This window comes from Strongylocentrotus purpuratus, unplaced genomic scaffold, assembly GCF_000002235.5.
Source record: "Strongylocentrotus purpuratus isolate Spur 01 unplaced genomic scaffold, Spur_5.0 spur5_scaffold_7, whole genome shotgun sequence".
In the NCBI taxonomy this organism is placed as follows: Eukaryota; Metazoa; Echinodermata; class Echinoidea; order Camarodonta; family Strongylocentrotidae; genus Strongylocentrotus; species Strongylocentrotus purpuratus.
Window position 1 is genome coordinate 13,966,187 of NW_022145613.1, and position 19,064 is coordinate 13,985,250.

Sequence of the window (19,064 nt, forward strand, 5' to 3'; positions counted from 1 at the left end):
GAAGAATAGATGATGAATTTAGCCATTAAAACATTCCTATGCCTATGGAGAGATTTGCCTATCGTGCACTCTGTTTCATTTAAACATGATAAAGAGTGTTTTCTAAAGGTCCAACGAATCCCACATGCAGGACCCACACACGATTGGCGTAATGTTTACACAATTATTTCCGTATCACGCTCTATTAATTGAGATGAAGGCAAAACTGGAATTATGAATGTTGTACGACTTGTAATAAGTACTTTGCTTCACGTTACAATATTTGCGATAATTACGATTCTTTGTTTCTTTTCATCCTTGCGTTTTACTCGATGACGAAAGGACAATGAGTTTCGATATGCCTGCATGTAAAGCTATTCTTTGGTTCTTCCATTTGTTTTAAGGACCGCATAATTCGGGCTCCATCGATTCCATAATCCACCATAATGTATTCTGCGGTGACAATGTTGACTTCAAGATTATCAATTTGAAAACAGGGAGCGACGCTTCGAAAAAACGGTTTTCCTCCTGAATATAAATCACGTTATCCTTCATCCAGTATTCAAACAGAGAACGACGCGGACAATTGAATCCATACAATGCAATAACGGACGGAAATTGAAACAATCGAACAGCTAACGCATACCAAAAATAATGGAAATCCAAGATTGGAGGATGAACCATTCATTCAAAAACTCAGTGGCTGTTCAGAAGAATGACACCAACGTACACACTTAAAATTATTAGATACTTATACTAGCTTGATATCACTGTTGTTGCTTTGACATAAAAGATATGTAAACAAGAATCGACGACCTTTTCTCGATGACAGAGGAACCGGATTAAGTGAAATATTAATGTGCCTTGGGATTTCAGTAAACAAGAAAGTGAAATGACAATCTGCTGCCTTGTGCAAATATATCTAATGCGAGTGAATCTCTGTTAATAATATTGATACAATATTTGTGAAATTATAACTGTTCTGAATCTGCAGTAAACCTGACTCTGATGACATATCATGTACAGAAGGGATAACGAAATCACTGACACAAGTGTTGACCTGGTTATTCACCTTAATGTGGGATCTCGAATTTCATAATTCATGACTTACAGAAAGAAGATTATGTTGTATGTATCATTACAAATCTTGCAGCTGTAAAATGTGAAGAAATTTCGAATTTAAAAAAAAATCGAGACTTCGAGAAGAAAATAGTCCAGAGACAATGAAAGATCAAGACAGAGATGGGAAGAAAGAAAGAGAGGGAAAGAAGGAAGGAATGCGCAAATTAACATCATATAGCTATTCAGTGGAGATGAGAACACATGAGTGACTTTTAAACTCCCGATGTTTTGTCAATTCCTTTTAAAAATTTGTTTTAAATTCTAGTTTGGGAACATTAAGGTCTTATTCAATAACTCTGATATCATAATATGGCCAACTTATTTCATATCTCCAGTAAGCTTTAAATGAGATAAATGTGACAATTAGTTCAGTTCGGTGAGATAATGCATTGCAGACTGTAAATCCAAAAGTGCTGCCCCCCCCCCCCCCTTTCTGCTCCGTAACGCCATCTAAGCTCGACCTCTTTCATGCAGGGGTTTTAACGCCTAATTGTAAGCCAAGTAAGTGCGCAAATGTCTAGTGACCGATTTCTGTCTGTAATCAATATTCTACCCATGACTGTGGACAAATGGTAGAGGATTTTCATAATCTGAAGCTAGCATGAGAAATTCTTTTTTCCAAGCACGTTAAAGGCTCTATTTAACTATAAATACATGTTCAAAGGTCTCTTTAAAATTCGACTGAAAGAAATTGTATAGGGAGTGACGTCAATGATCAGGAAATTATTTGGAATTAACCTCTAGGCAGGAAAATATCTATCATTTTACAATTTAATCTTAGATAGCACTGGAATCGTTATTATCATTCTCGTTATAAATAAATATGATACTTTTTCTACCAAAAGCTGATCATTTCTCTTACGTGCCGATGGATGTGTTTTTTCTTACATTCAGTGCAACATCAACAGGCGATTCGATACTTGTTATGAACATGATACAATTCTAGAAGTCCGTTGAAGGGAAACCCAAGCTTAAGGCTTTACAAAAAGATGATGCATTGCCCTTTGCGACCTTGTTGCCGTCTTTTACAGAAAAAATGTTTAATCAAAACAAAAATAAGTATTTTGTTTTGTTTAAATGGGATATATATGCATAAAATCATCAACCTATCCCCAAATTCTCACTAGTCTTCAGCCCTAGTGTCGAAATCCTGCTAAAGTATTAAAACAAGTAGACCCCGACCTCGTGTACGTGTATATATACCATTTAGCACCAGTTAGAAACCAGCGAGATTTATGCGACATTCCAAGTTTTGAAGATGAACAAAAATCCGACAGACCGACCCAGATTCTAGGACCTAAAGGGCAGTACATAATCTTTTTTGGTTTAATATCAAACTACTCTAAATAAAACCAGGAAAAAAAACTTAGACGCAGTCTGGTGGAAGTTTAAAGTGGAAAAAGGTTATAAAGTTTTATAGTTGTAATTACTTTACGTATGGGAAACTTCAAATTGGCCGAATTGCATATGTCAATGTGATGTAGTGGCGGACAACTTTTCCCAAAAGGTATGATTCAGGTCTTTTCTTTTTAGAAACAATAAGGTCCCTTGCATGCCTAAGGTCATCAATCCAAAATACTTTTACCCAAACATAACCCAGATCCAAATAGAGGTAGATGCACTCACGTCCACACAAACCAAAACATTTGTTTTTACAAATGTAGGTACTATATTTCATCACTGCGTCACAAGTGACGCAAATGTTTCACATAAAAAGCACTAAACGAATGTACTACAATGTATTCCATTCCCTATCCTATGCTACAGGCGGTTACATTACAAGGATGTCATAACACCGAGGATATATTTAGAAAATATGATCGGAAGCCTTTGGGTATTTGGGGATAATAAAGTTCACCAAAAGACACGTGTCAGAATGATTCGAAAATGTAGGTTGATTTTTGTTTTATTATCCAGTTGAATAAGAAGAATTTCGAGTTCTATTAATTCATTTTGTATCAACATTCCGTCAGTATATATATTAACGAAATGTACACAAATGAATGGTGGAAGGTAACTTGTAATACGTGTTTGAGTTATCTTTTATTCCCCTGTTACTCCACCTCACCTTTGAATGAAATATCCTGCAGCACTTTTCAAACTAAGTAATTTGTTATTTATCCACTAGATACATATTTGGCCAATCGACTGAGGTTTTATCGATATCATTCATTGGCTTTCAGACCAAGGTGAAGAACAATTGTTTAATAGAGATTTCATTTTGTTATTCATCATTTTAGGGCGTTAAGAGTTTGAGTTCATATATTTCTATACGATATTAAAATAATTTCAAGCAATGAATTCATTAATACATAGATAATCATTAATAACATTTAGATAATCAGTCTTTTATTACACAGTAATGATTAAAAGAAAAGAAAATTGAAACAAAATACAGTATGAATTACAGAACAATGACCTAAAAGCATAGTGGGAAAGGGGGGCCTTTTTGGAAAGCAAACATTGCAGTATGCATTTCCCAAATAATGAAGAGTTCAAATACATATTATGTATAATTGCAAAATTGAGAAAGAAATTCGAAATCAACATTTGAGTTGAATATATTGCAGCTTTTATCAAAAAACTTTCACTGTCAAAGAAGAACGTCACTTACCTGTAATATGATCCGAATGTAACGAGTATTTTCTATTACACTTCTGTGCTTTGACAAGTGTTACTCCGGCTCGTGAGACGTTAGTAGAACTTCATAAGTATCGATTTAGTTCACCGAGCAATAGGTTTCCTGCAACATAAAAGAAATTAACCTATCATATTGCAATTGGTCAGCGTCTTCAAGAGTGTATTTGAGGGTCGGATTACAGAAATCCACATTCAGATGAATATCAAGGAGTAGAATAACTATATACAGTGTAGTTGTATCTGTCGTAAGTCCAGTTCGGATGCATGAAGCGTTCATTAAACTGTTGGTTAAGTGAAGGCTCAGATGACATGCAGCATGTGCAGTAATTGAAATATTTTCTGGTGAGTTCTTGAAATGTTGGAAACAGGCACCGCGGCTGTGTCAGGGATACCACACGACTTCTTGACTTGTCCTGCAGTTCGTCCACTTCCGATGCTGACGACTTGTGAAACACGCCGTGCGCGAACCTTCCACGTTGAACGTCTCACCGACTGTGAAGGTGATGGATGGTTGCCATTCTCCGAAGGGACATGGCGAACCGGTGATGAGCTCAACGCTACCAGGCAGTTAATGATATCGGGGAGATGAGGTTGGAGCGCGCGATCCAAACTTCCCATCGAGGCTGAAACACACACGCACACGCACTTTTCTTTCCTCGCGCACACGCACGCTTTGACGAAGTCCACTTATTGCACTGTGCATTTCGTCATTTTGATGTCACATTCCCAACTCTCTTAATTTGTACGTTAGTTTAAGTATTTACTGTTTCTTTTTTTCGGTGTACCAATGTCTTTCTTTCTTTGGCAAAAAGAGAAGATCTTTTAAAACAAAAATAAAGATAAACTGAGGATATCACGTGTAACGACCACATGATTTTTTAATTGATTTTTTCAGGTGGGTCAGAGTAATATGATGCGGACCGCTGAGTACCTTCAATACAATTACTGACCTAACGCGAGCTGGCCTAAGATTTTTGAAAATAAAGGGCATTTTCATCACCCTGCACTCCTGACCGACTGTTATCACCCATGATATAATTGTAAATATTTTCATGCAAATAGTAGTACTGCCTTCATTATCGAACTTCGTAGCATGAGAAACAAAGGCTTACATGTGAAATTCAAGCGGGGTTTTAGCTCTTAGTTTATAATTAACATGTATGCTGTCATTATTGAAGTTGCACCTGTATTAAGAATTAATCTATGAATCATAACAGAAATCTTGTTTGTTTGTTTGTTTTCTACTTTTTGACAGGTCGGATCAAATGTTCAGGTCGCTGTACAGAAATTGGGGTAGACCTTTCAACAGATGTAGCATTCCAGAATAGACCCACTTGAGTTGGGTATCAAATGGCATGTCACTGCATACAACTCATTGAAAGATCTCTTTAAAAGAAAATAAGGGTTAAGAGAAAAAATAAAGTAGAAGTAGAAGAAAAACAAGAGAGAATAGGATTTGTTACATTAGATGTGGAATTTCCTGAATGTAAGTCTTTTCCCGTAGAAGGCATTTAAACAATTATTGGTCTAATATTTCTCTTGTGCCAAGCAAAGTAGGCGAGAACAATGTTTCTCAAGATATGGTATCAAATATTCGGGTTGTAACCATGGTAACAAACGGAGCTTTAATCCCATCTCATGAGTTTATTCTAATCTCCTTAGAGTGAAATTTGAGGACAATCCATTGCAAAAAGCGAGTCCCCTTTTCAAGTCCGTGATATCCACACTGAAAAACCTAAGCCCAATTATTTTTGAAAGCCAAAGGTCTCACCTTGGGACGAGAAAATAGTACAATATTAGTAACCTTTGCAAAGGAAAATTGGGGAAAGTCATGGAAAAACTAAGTGCTTCTTAGACGTGGACTATACCACCCCCCCCCCTCCCTTCTTCCATGCTACTTCTCGTCTACTTTGGAAATTGTATGGATATAACGTAATTATCGAAAGTATGTGCATATGCGAGGTGCTTATTTCACAAGAGAGAAAAATCAAATTACATGACTGAGTACCATGCGATGTTTATGTCTTGTTCACGATCTATTCACGTATTTCTTTGCTTGACATTTTCCTCTTTATTCAAATACATACCCCAACTCATGCACTAAAAAATTTGCCCTAGAACAGATACGACTTCATGTATTTTCCATTTCTTTTTTAAGTACTATATGGTATAACTACTGATCTCATTAATTACCTTGTAATCTTACTCCTCTTATGCTTACGTTCCTTTTGTTTGTGTCAAGACAGGAGCAACTTTGACTTTGCACTATTCTGAAAAAGCAGTTTCCGCCTTTAAGTATCCGAGAACCCACAAGGGATTTCCCCCCATTTTTAAAACATAACGCGAAAAAGTGGTGGGTACGCACCCCCTATCAGCAGTGGTTGGACAATAGTGCAAGAACGCTACATCGTTAATGTGCCGGATTTTGTATCCCAAACAAGAAATAAAAAACTTAATTGTATAATCTATCCAAAACTTCCAATTTTTTCATGTTATTACTGAAGTTTCAAAAAAAAGACTGGCGAATGTACTATCGAACAATATAATGATCAGTAATACACTCTAAACAATACAATAAGCCAACGAATGATTCCGCAACTCTACTACCAGTTCGAGTTTACAAGGTTTTGACAACGTAAGGTAAACTCAACCTTTTCCTTATATTTTTTCCTTCACTGTCTTAACCATTCGGTCTCGCAGACATTCTGTTTACTGTGCTGTAGATTCAATGGAGATTCTTTATGGACCAATTTAAGACAAGCTAGGTCACAAATGCAATGATTGTAATTTCATCAAGTACACTGTAAAAAAATAATAGTCGAAATAACTCAATAAAATTGAGGAAAAGAATTGCCTTATTTTATTAAGTAAATATTACCTACGGCATCTTAAGTAGAATTTACTTATTTTGCTGAATAAATTTTTACTCAGTTAAATCGAGTTACATTAACGTAAATAATTTAAGTATTGTAATCATTTAAGATAATTAAAAAAAGCTATGATAGGATTACATATTGCACGATTTGGTACCCATCTAATCTAACAAGTAACATCCACTAATCATTCACTACTTCTATTTAAGATTAATCACTAATCACTATCACTACTTATATTTAAGATTTCACCGTATTATATATATCTACCACCATCACAAACTATTACATACGCTTCAATTCGACACATATTGAAAGGCTCCAAATTTTATATATACTTGATCGTAGCATCTTAAAAGGAAAATTGGTTGACAATTTCCTGAAATATCAAGTTTTGATTTGTTTTGAACTGGGTAACAATTAAAAATTGTCTTGTCTTTGCTTAGCCATGTTAAATGAATTAGTAAATGTTTTAAAGTCCTTAAATTTTCATTCAACCACAAAAAAGAATTGTTTTATTTAAAAAAGAGTTTAATTTGGTCTTTATGAATATTCATAAATTATGTAAATATTGATAAGAATAATCAACATAAATTGTTTGAGTAATACGTATAATTTCTGATTTTGAGTTAAAATTACTAAATTAATACAAGCTGAAATTACTTAAAGTTCTTATGTATTTGATTTTTACTTAAATATTCCACGTATGTTCTACTAAAATGAAAGTTTGAGTTAGCAAGACTTAAATTTATTGCGAAAGTGGCAAAACTAATGTTTTCAAGTAAATTCTACATGGAAAAAATACGTAAAAATTACCAATGAACAAATTCTTTTTTACAGTGTATAATGCTTATCCCTGTCCTGTGTGTTAGTCTTCTTATCCTCAATTTGTACGTCATCTAACGATTCTTTATAGGTGATACCTTACACGCATTCAGGGTTTCAAGGCTTACAATGACGATACAGGCGTTCATTGCCTTTTTTTTCCTTTCCCATTCACAAACGTCCTGAAAACATGGTAAATCTGAATTCGAGTGTACAAGGTTTTGATGACAACGAAAGGGTTAAATCAACCTTTTCCTAAACTTTTTCCCATCATTGTCTTGACCATTCATTCTCCCGGACATTTTTTTTTTTACTGTGCTGGAGATGTAATGAAGAATCTCTTTTGACTAATTAAAATCAAGCTACAGTAGGTCACAAATGAAATGACTATAAGATCATCATGAATAATCATGATTATCCCCGTCCTGTAAGTTTGTCTTCTTATTCTCACTTTGGACGTCATCCAACGATGCTTTAATAGGTGATACCTTATATGCATTCAGGGATTCAGGGCTCAGAATGGCGAATTCAAATGAGAAATCATAAGCAGGGCTTTTTTATCAGGAATTGAACTTAAACGAATACCCGGGAGATCAATTGGTAATACCTGCTAAACAACTGTTTTTAGAATACAAATCCGATACAGGCCTTCATTTACTTGTTATTTTCCCTTTTCACAAACTTAATGAAAACATGGCATATCTGAATTCGAAAGGAAAAATCCCACAGAGATCCGGTCTTTAAAATACGCCAGGTAGCTCATCCAATAATCTTTCGTTTGAAATTCCAATGGTCAGTTAAGTTATCGCGATCTCCGTCTTTACATCTGAAATCGATACTTCGTGATGTCGCTGGGAGCTCTACAGCTGTATAAAACGTGCCTGCCCAAAGGGGAACGAACAAAAGAGTGAAACCAAATATTCCGTCCCGTTGATATAATGTGGTGGGATTTTTGTTATCAAGCGACGCTGATGGTTAGGCAAATATGGACCAAATAAAGTTGGAGAAATTTAAGGGAAGTTCAAGGTCGAATGGATCTTTCGGAGAATGAGAAGAGGGGGAAGGAAGGAAACTGAAAGGTTTTAACCTTTAAACGAGACATTCGAGTGAGTACATCAATGACATAGAAATATTGCTTGTATTTCATCTGAAAATATGGTACTCTTGAACTTGTATCGGTAGAAAAAAGCAGTACATGATTAAGGATGGTGATATTTTTCCTAGTTTAGTACAGGCATATTATGAAACGATAAGGCGAAAATGTGAAGGCACGTGTCTTCTTTTGATCAGTAATAGCTACCAGAATTTCTCGAGAGCAGGCATGTTTCCTTTTTATCATCAAGTTTTGACGATCTAATCAAAGCGGTACACTACTTCAAGAATTCTCTCGTAAGAAAACCGCAAAACCAAAGTTTTCCACAGAAATCAACTTGCGTTTCACCAATTATGGTTTAAATGTATTCCCCAAGTCTCTCATTTTACAATTTCAGGGAAATTGAATAAATACTGCCAGGAATCGCTTCTGTGATATGTGCTTTTCTGTCTTGTAAGTATTCTGGCAAGTAAAACGATAAGCTATGTGGTTGAAGAGAATGGTTTGTGAGTGCGTGGAAGTGTGGATGGGCGTGAACGTGTTGAATGACATGATTATTTCATTCTCTACTGCATTATTATTTTGTCTACACTTTACTAATCATTTGGATTCAGGCAACACCCAGTTGACAGAATCCAGGACAATATACATGATTCATGCTAATACGTGATCGTCGTCAAAAGCTCGAATAATATTAAAACACCTTTAGCTTTCCTATCGTCTATCGACCCATATAAAATGGTCCGCTTTCGCATGCCATGCACCGACTGCATAACACTAGGAATTGGCATTTAGGAGGAAAATTGTACTAAAACTTGGCAGCTCATAACTCACGAGAAACGAGACTGATGTCGGTCTCACATTTCTTCTGAGAAGTTATCTGAGACCGAAAATGTCTGAGACTGAAAATGTTGGTCTTGAAGCCCTTCTGAGAAGTTATCTTGTGATTCCTGAGACCGACTTTCCCCGAAAGCCTTCAGCAACTTTTCTGCTGAGTTCACGACATTGACATCGTCGGTCTTGTGGGCCGTTGGTCTCGTGAGTTGTCGGTCTACGATGATGTCCAGCTGGAAGATACGCCTAGTGTTTTCACTTCCAATGCTTCAATAACGCTTGACAACAGATCGTCATGAAGTGTCTGATAAAGCGTCGTCGTCTTAATCTGGCCACACCAAAAAGCATCCATGTTCTACCCACAATCAAAATTCCAAACCGACATACATCCATTACTCCTCGTCACACTAATTTGCCACGTTACATTTGCCGCACTAGTGATAAAAGCAGGTAATTTTTTATATTTCAATCTTGCCAATTTACAAAATTATTCATCTTTCATCAATAAAAGAGCATTTAGGAAATGAAAAAAAAATCTTCATCGTGTTTATATTATGAATAACAAAATAAAAAGATGCATCCTTTGACGTTTTAAGCTAGATTGAAGCGTTCATGTGAAACTTGCAGTTCATTTAAACTTCCTTATTTTCATTTTGATATCCTCATATTCTTCAGTGATTATTAACATGAAACATTTGGAAATTATGTAGCTGTTTATGCGTTTGCATTTATACTGCAACTGTTAAGATTGTACGTTTATTGTAATGTTGTGTCATATGTATAAAATGACATGATATTATGTACTCATTAACTGTTACTGTTTGTACTGAAACCTATTAATGGAAAGCTTTTAAATCACCTGTTCGGGGGCAAAGAGGGCGTTAACTCTTTGTTTAAGTACTGAGTTAATACCCTTGTGGCTCGATTCAATTTAAATCATCATTTGGTGACGTCATTTGCTAATTGGGGCATAGTGACACGAAAAACGCACATCCAAAATTGAAAATAGGGCTAATCTTCGATGAGAGGCCTAAACTCGAGTCGTGCTTCTGACCGCAGGTGCCTTTAAAACTCTTTACCTCGATCTTTAGATTTCCAGGTAAGGATGAGCAATTGTTTAACGAGAAGAAATGATGCATTGAGGTCAACTACTTTACCTGTTCCAGGACTGACTCAATGAACTTTAGATATTCCCAGGTGCCATCCCGCTCACTAAGTGTGAGGTTCCACAATGGGGAAGTCGCAGAAAGAATATATCGGAATATCGGACGCGAGACTTATATCTCATTTAGACGATTGTCACTTTTTTACCCGCTAATTTCCCTTTTTAGCTAAACTCTCTCCTTGTTTTTTAATTTTTAGATTCCTTACGAGTTAGGTTTTTGCTACTTTTCGCCTGTAGGTGTACCTTATGTGAAGATCCAGGCTAAACATTATCCTAAGCAACAGACTGCTGCAGCTGTTAATGCTTTCGTCCTTTAACCTCCAACTCTGTCTTTACTGATTATCCAATTTTTCCATTTGAAACTTGGCGTACATAAAAATGATTAATGTCATTAATTCCATACTTTACTATTTCAAACCCTGTACTCCCGTTTCAGAAAACACTGCCCGAACACTGTGCTAACTCATATCTAACTCTTCGGTATCCCGTACGAAAGAGGTTACAAAATTAGGCCAACAGGTATTGCAAAACCGCTCTTCGCGTTTCATCGCGGGCATGTACGGTAGCGTCAAAGCAACCGACGACAAATATAAATATATTCTCCAGACTTGACACATAGCCAAGTCAATAGGAGGGAAAAGCAGCTGTGTTTGACTGCGATTGATGGCAGGAAGAAAAGCAGATCTAAACAGAAAAAGTCAAGACGGCATATAATAAGAAGTTCGAAAGTGCAAAGGGATGTCATAACCGAGATAGATGGGTAGAAAGAGAGAGAGAGAGATGGGTGAGGGGTGTCGCCATGTCAAGCAAACATGGGGCACACAACAAAAATCTAATTCCGAAAGATTATTACGTTTAACCCCTTTTCCGTGTTTGTAGTGCTATAGGTGAATTGGGAAATGTTTGAAAAAATTTATCCTATTTCGTCAAGCGATAGATACATCGGGGTGCAGACGTTGAGCAGAAATATATTGTGGACATAATTATGCAATATTCGATGAACATATCATTCTCAAGTAGATCCCGAATGTTAACGGAGAGACATTACTGAAAATCTTTAAATGCCATCTTTTTCCTACTATATTTAGCTTTTAAAAAAAGCTAATAATCGGAAATCCAGTCCGCTTCGCCCATTTTAATTCCGAAGCTGTCTGGAATTTTTATTTTACCTAGGGCACTCATAGCAACGTCATATCTATTCACAAACAGGATTAAATGGGTATTTCGCGCAAACGCGAACACAAATATTGTCATCACTTTTTGGTCTCGAGTTTCTTATTTTAGCTTCACTAAATGACGATATTTATATCAAAACAAATACGTTTCAATGTTTTCATTTCATATGTTTCTATGTTATTATGAACGTTGTAAATATTTGAAATAAAATTCCCTGGAAGGTTTAACAAAGAAAAGAAGAAAAAGAGATATGTTTCAAACTCAAAAACGATATTAGCACCTGATTTTCATGGTTCTGTCAATCCATAAAAAACGGTGAGCATAGTTTAAACAAAGCTTTGTGACGTTTAAAAAACGAGCAGAGTGAGTAAATACGGATCAATTGAACCATGTAAATGATATTTATTTGTTCAGGGCTTTTCCATGGTTTATTTTCACTTACCCCCTTATCGTCAACTGCTCACAGAATCATTGCTCATATTGCAGTATTGATCGAAAAGATATCACTTTTGATAAGTACCCGCTATTCAACCCAAATTGGTCTATTTATTATAGCACTTGATATTTTATGCGGTATCTTCCTACGTCATATATTTTCCTAGAAATGATTTCTTGAAATCTTGAAACGTATACGAAAAACACTAAGGGATCAAATCAATGTAATATTTGTGTAATTTCAAAAATGTTTCATGTAAAACTCCAACTATTGTAAAAGAAAAAATAATAATTAAAACAAATTTTTAAAAAATTAAAAAAAGATGATAGACAATAAAGTGATGTCTTTGTCACGTTTTAATTTCATGATGCTGCAATTAAACAGTCGCGTTTGCAGTTGGATTCATACAGACAAGTATTCTGATCATTAGTGGCACTTAGTGCCCCGAAAGAGTTTGAAATGTTCAATTGTAATCATTGATCTTTTTCAACTTACTTTATGAAAGATTCATAAAGGCTTGTATACAAAATTGTACTCTTAACTTGTTTAACTTGTTCTTGATCTCTTGCATGGAAAGTTGCATTTGAGCGCAATGCTGATTTGGTTAAAAGTCAAGTTACATTTCATTTTCTTAAAGATGTGTTTTAAACGCAACTCCTTTTGCAAGAGGCCCCTTGCGGCTGGTCGAATAACCAAAGTGTCTGGACATGCAATGTTTGACACTTCGAAAATCAATCTTTTCTTCAACGCGATGCGATTTCCCAACTTTGAGAAGCCGATATTTTTCCCTGCTATGGTCATCATTGAATAACCTAATTTGGAAGCAGTGCCAAGCTGTCGACGTAAGGTATCGTAAAACTCCATCTCTGGAGGAAAAAACTCCTTTCATATCTAACAAAGATAGGAGTGACATCGTGTAGTTGGTCCAACTTTGTGGGGATGTGAGGCAAAGTCATTAAAATCGTTATGAGTATGACGTGAGAGATAGCCATAGATGGGGAGGGTCTTAAGAAAAATTAAGTAGATTACCGGCTTCATTTGTTTATATTTACTTTATTTTATTTTGTGTATGTCTGGAGAAACGTCGAGTTTGGCTCAAAATATCATCGAATATTAGTTAAAGGTGACATATAATCGTTTTTAATAATTGTGCCCGAAGTGTTAAAGACCTGAACTTAATTGAGTACTGCAGTAGGAATTTTCTCCTTCTTCTTTTCTGTTAAACTTCAAAGGGCCATTATCTGCGACCTATCAAGAAGATAATTTATGTAAGAATATCGACAGTTGTGTATGCAGGCACACTAAACACCGAATTTATATCCTACTCTGTGCAAGAAGTGTATTAATAAGTACAGGTTGTGACTCTCCTACCCACATCGCCACCAGTTAACGCTCAGTCCGAGGAACGGAGGGTTTCCCTCTGAGTCTGAGCTTGTTTCGAGCACAGAGGGGATAGGCGCACCTACACACAACGCGGTGACAACCATTTTAATTATTTTTTTGTTGTCTACTCAACGCGGGACTCGAACCCACGCGCATCACAAAAGTCACGAGAGTCAGACGACGGTCCGATAAACGCCACACCGTCTCTCTCATCTGATATCAGTGGTAATTGTTTTGATTGGAGTTACGTTCCTCTTAAACTTGAGTTCAATCCAAAAAAAATATCGTCTACTATTAGTTAATAGGGTCTTAAACAGTGCTAAAATCGGTATAATTAAGAGCGAAGTATTAAAAACCGGATCAAAATAGAGTGTTGCAGTCAGCATTGTTCATCTTATTATGTTGATGAATGGTGAATGGTTCGTTCGGAGTTACATATCTCCTTGAATTTACCCTTCTTTCCCTGAACTCATGGAAAATGGTTACCACCATCTAGGTGAATAATTTAAGGATACAGGATGCGAAATAAGATTTATAATGAGAAAATAAATATTGAGGCTAAAACCGGGGTTAATGTACCAACTCAATACAAACAGTCCAATGAAAATAAAACCTATTCAAATACGACCACCTGTCAAACATAGAAAACCGGGTCGGTGGCGTTCCTGAAGAATAAGTTTTAAGGACGATTGCTTCCATAAGGATTTGTTTACGTCGTATCATACATATAAACACACCTGTATCTTTGTATGGAACAGGTGTAACGGTAGTCAATCAATACAGATACACATTGAGTGAGCTCTATCAAGACATATCCACAAAACTTAAGTATGCAAGACTTCCATTCGACATGTTTGCTTTCAAAACCAATACCTATTCCCCCCCCCCCCCGCACTCCGGGAACGGAGGGACCACATGCGTGTTCCCAAATCTTCGGCTCGTAACAAAGAAATAGATCCACCCATATTGACTTTACACACCGGACTTATGCTGAAAAGGGGGGGGGGGGGTAAGAAGACACTTTTTTTTGGGGGGGGGGGTCTCGAAATTGAAAATTTGACATTTGGCACCGTTGGGGGGGGGGTAAGGTCACCCTTTAAGGTCAGCCATGGGAATATTTTTTTTTTAATAATTAAAAAAAAAAAAAAAAAAAAAATCCAAGGGGGGGGGGGGGGTGGAGGGGGGGGGGGGTTAACCTCCCCTTCGGTATTTTTATGTGTGTAACCCCCCCCCCCCCCCTTTGATTTTTTTTTTTTTTTTTTTTTTTTTAAATAATTAAAAAAACGCGCCTGGGCTCAACAACCGAGTACCGTCAATATCAATTTCAATCTATCAGGATTTAATGAACAAATTATAAGACTATAGGGGGAAATATGATATCATCTAGCTGTTGGATCTTATGCTACGGTCACAAAGGTTCGTACGAACGATAATTTCGTACGAATATCCCTGTTTTTCCATTGTCTTCCCGAATTTCCATTGTCTGAAAATCGTTCGTGCGGCGTTCGTAGCAGTTCGTAATGGCATTTGTGACCGAGGCTTAAGCTTATAATGACTTCATGATCAGCTCCAATTTCAATTCAGCATGGAATTAGGGCCAGGAGGGCATTCAACCTCAAGTTTGGTGAATGGCCTGTGATCTTGATTCCCTTGAAATCAATCCGTTAGATACAATACGATTCTATTCCATTATATTTAATGAGGGAGGTATTACATGCCTTTCCCACCCTATGAAAGCACCAATCATGTGGTTAGTACACTGAGCGTAAGGGAATACAGTGGTCTTCATGAATTTCGGAAGCAACCTATTGATTTCAAGGAAATATAATACCCGCCATGACAATTGAAATTTGTCTCATGAATGTCGTTAGATTTTGTCATTTGCCAACTGTATGTGCCCTGATATCATACGCAATATCTAATTATGCCTGCAGCAGGAATATCACAGTGATTATATCAAAGGTCTCGTCCTAGACATTTTTATCTATCTACAAAGGTATATAATGAAAACAAATACGTGAACAAATCAGGTTATACTTTTATGTTGCTAACTAAAGTGACTTCTATTTGCTAATCACGTGATGCTATGCACGCGCCTGTTTTTAATAACTGGTCAAAATATCGTAGACCATTTTGTCTACCCTTAGAGAAATACCCGTTTCCTGGATTCGTCAAAGACATTTGATCAAAATGAACCCGTATTACTGCGGATGTTACGTAGATCTTGAGTATGCGGTGACATAAAGTCCAATTACTATGGGTCATGCCTCATACTAATGGCGCAGAAGTGCAGTATCGTAACCACAGGAGTGTCTCAAGGGGCTGGAGTCGAGCCATTGCAGAACAGAACTGTCTACCTATATCCTTGTACTGATTTGTCATAACGGTGTAGAGGATACAGCTATCCATTATTCAATGATCAGGTTGCTATAAAACGGTGACTATCAGTGGTAAGATGGTGATTCTATAATTTCTATAGCACAGATAAATACATGGAACCCATTGCTTAAATCATGTGCATATCACAAACGTTTTGGCACTTTCATGACATTATCTTATCTTTATGTTAAGTAATCGAACCCTCGGACAAATGACACGTATTCCACCTTTTGGGAATTTGGAACTAGGGGTTCGGTTTTATTAAAATTCAAGCACACGAATTTACTGAGACTGCTACTCTACGCTCTTTCAATTTCCATTTTTCGAAGATTTCACCCAAATTGCATGTTTGCTTCTTTTTTTTAACCAATATCGGTAAAAACTATTTTTACCAAACTCTGGTTAAAGTGTAAACGGCTTCATGGATAACGCCCATGTAGAGGATCTCTTCTGAACACCTACAAACCCATTCGGCGTCTTCTATTCCATCCAATTATCCTATTTGGAAAATGGAACAGTAATCCACTCTCGATGAGAGAGAAAACGGGATAAGTTCCTTAATCAGAGAATCGATCAGATCACAATCCGGCAGGTTTCCGCTCGAACCGTGTTAATGGCCCACTTTGGTGGTGTCCTCTTACCTAAGTCGGGTGCGTGTATTAGCTACGAATCCATCCACAGAAGACAACATTAAGTACCGAATGTTAAGACAGGTACATGACTGTTATTGATAGATGAGCTAGGTGATAACCAATCAAGAAAATGCTCGCACTTCTTACAAGACAATTCCCATAAAATATACACAAATTAAAAAAAAAAAACTGATATATGACACATAAAACCCTTTTTCACATATAAAAATCAGGTATAAATTTCTTATCAATTATTTTTCTCAGCTTAAGTAGTTGGATTTCTAAACGCTCTAACTCATAAAGAAAAAAAAATATTAATAGTAAAGTAATAACAAATGACGTTTTGATAAAAATAATAATTTTCATAATAATCATCATAATAATGAAAATTGTGATAATAATGATAATAACAATTAAATCATGACGATCCAAACTGTTCTAGATACTTATTTCAATTTTTTTCCTGCATCGCACTTTCAGGACTCTCACCTTGCAAATATTTATTCATGCGTGATCTTCTCTTACTGCTCGACTTAACAATCTGGAACAACAGATACCCGAGAAAATCTCCGATCAGCCTCAGAACAACAAAAAACCTCGCTCGAAGCGAAATTATATCTTCATCATCCAAATAAAAATTAAGTCACCTGCCATTTCCTCCGCTCACGATTTAACCCCTGATGAACACGTGCCTACCTCCAGCTCTTTCAAACCCACATCACCCATAAATCCTCAAAACAAACATCAAAAGACACACAGAAGAAATCACTTAGATATCTCTTGCTCGAGCGACCACGGAGAGCCTGTATTTGTTCAAGACAAATAATACCTTTTTACTTCTCTTGTCTTTTGCGGGTCTCACCAGGAAGAAATTCGACCTGAATTCGAAATATTCGAATCGCCAAAGGAAATACCATGATGGTCGTTCATATTTCTTAATTGCCCTTAGACGAGGTAACAAAAATCTGGGGGACTTCTTGTTTTTTGTCGAGCAAGCTTTCACTCGCCCGATATGATTGACATCTTCATTTCACTATGTTTTCACGGCTGGTAGGATCAAAATAGAGCCTGGTACCTGGTAGGCAGGTGCAGCAAAAGTGACTCTGACAAAGGATGATATATTATTGACGACTTTTAACAATATGATTGGGTATCTGAATGATTATATTCCGTTTTGGCACCAAGGAAATGTGACAAAGTGCATGACCCTTGAGGACATCAAGCTCAATTGCTATCACTCTATGTTCCATATATTCCCTTCCCCGTAAAATGTGCGTTCTTATTCCCTATTATTATTATTATTTTATTTGGCAAATCAAGTCATATAAATACAACAATATAAAAACATGAATTGAGACAAAATAAAGTGAAAACATATATATACAGATTGCAAAAACAGGTGCATCTGGTCAAGCTGTCCGTGTCATTTATCTTTATGGTTTTAGGTGCTATCTATAACAATAATTCACATCTTCATATTGTTTGTAGGAAGCAATGAAGTGAATTCCTCTTTCTAAACTTTAGGAAACGTGTTTAATACTTCAAGTAAATTTTAATCAAAAATATTTAAATGAACTTGTTATGACAGGCAGATAGATACTATAAAGAGGCAAACGTCCATATGTTTACCTCTTTAGTATGCATGCCATCAATAAACAAAGAGATATATTTCTTAATCTATGCTGCTATTAAAAGCTATTAATGGTTGTTTTCAGATATTCATCGATGCTCTTCATTCAGCAAGAGTCACTGTTTGTTTGAGCATAGCTAATTATAGACATCCGACCAACGCTATTATCGGCCATTAACAAATCTCTGAAAACGATCTCGCATTTCACTCCCATCTTTATGCAGTGTAATGTCAGTAATAATTGTCTGGACTAAAATACTGGAAGCCCTAAAGGCAGTTGTTCATTTGATTTCCGACTGGGATTTGCAATTATTATACAAGAGATATTTGAGATATTACTCTTCTCGGAAGATCGAATTTTATGTTATACAGTGCGTCCCAGAAAAAACGAAACCGAGAAGTATCGATGTTCTATCATAACTTAATCACGACTATAATTAATAAATGATACATATTTGGAAAGCTTAGAGTCTCCTCTTTCATGTGATGCTACTAGATAATGCATATTTCCCGCATGAGTGATTAAAAGCAATTTGAAGGAAGGAAACCAAAAAGACATTTGGCGGGCGGTATCTGAATTTCGAAGAAAAATTCACATTTCTAGACAGCTGAGTTTTTGCCCTTTCATATGACACCTCAATCAGGAAAAATGAGCGAGGAATGACAAAGTTCTGTTTGTTTAAAGTAGTGCTTGCATTTCCATAATTTTATTAAACGAATTCGTTTTCACCGGCTGCCTGCCGTATCAATAAACGAAATTAACAAAAGACTTAACTCCGTTTCGTTGATAATCAGCCGTAGACGAGAGTCTTCATGCATGGCTGATTGTCAACGAAACGGAGTTAAGTCTTTTGTCAAATCTGCTTTTTGCTACGGCAGGCACCTAGTGAAAACGAA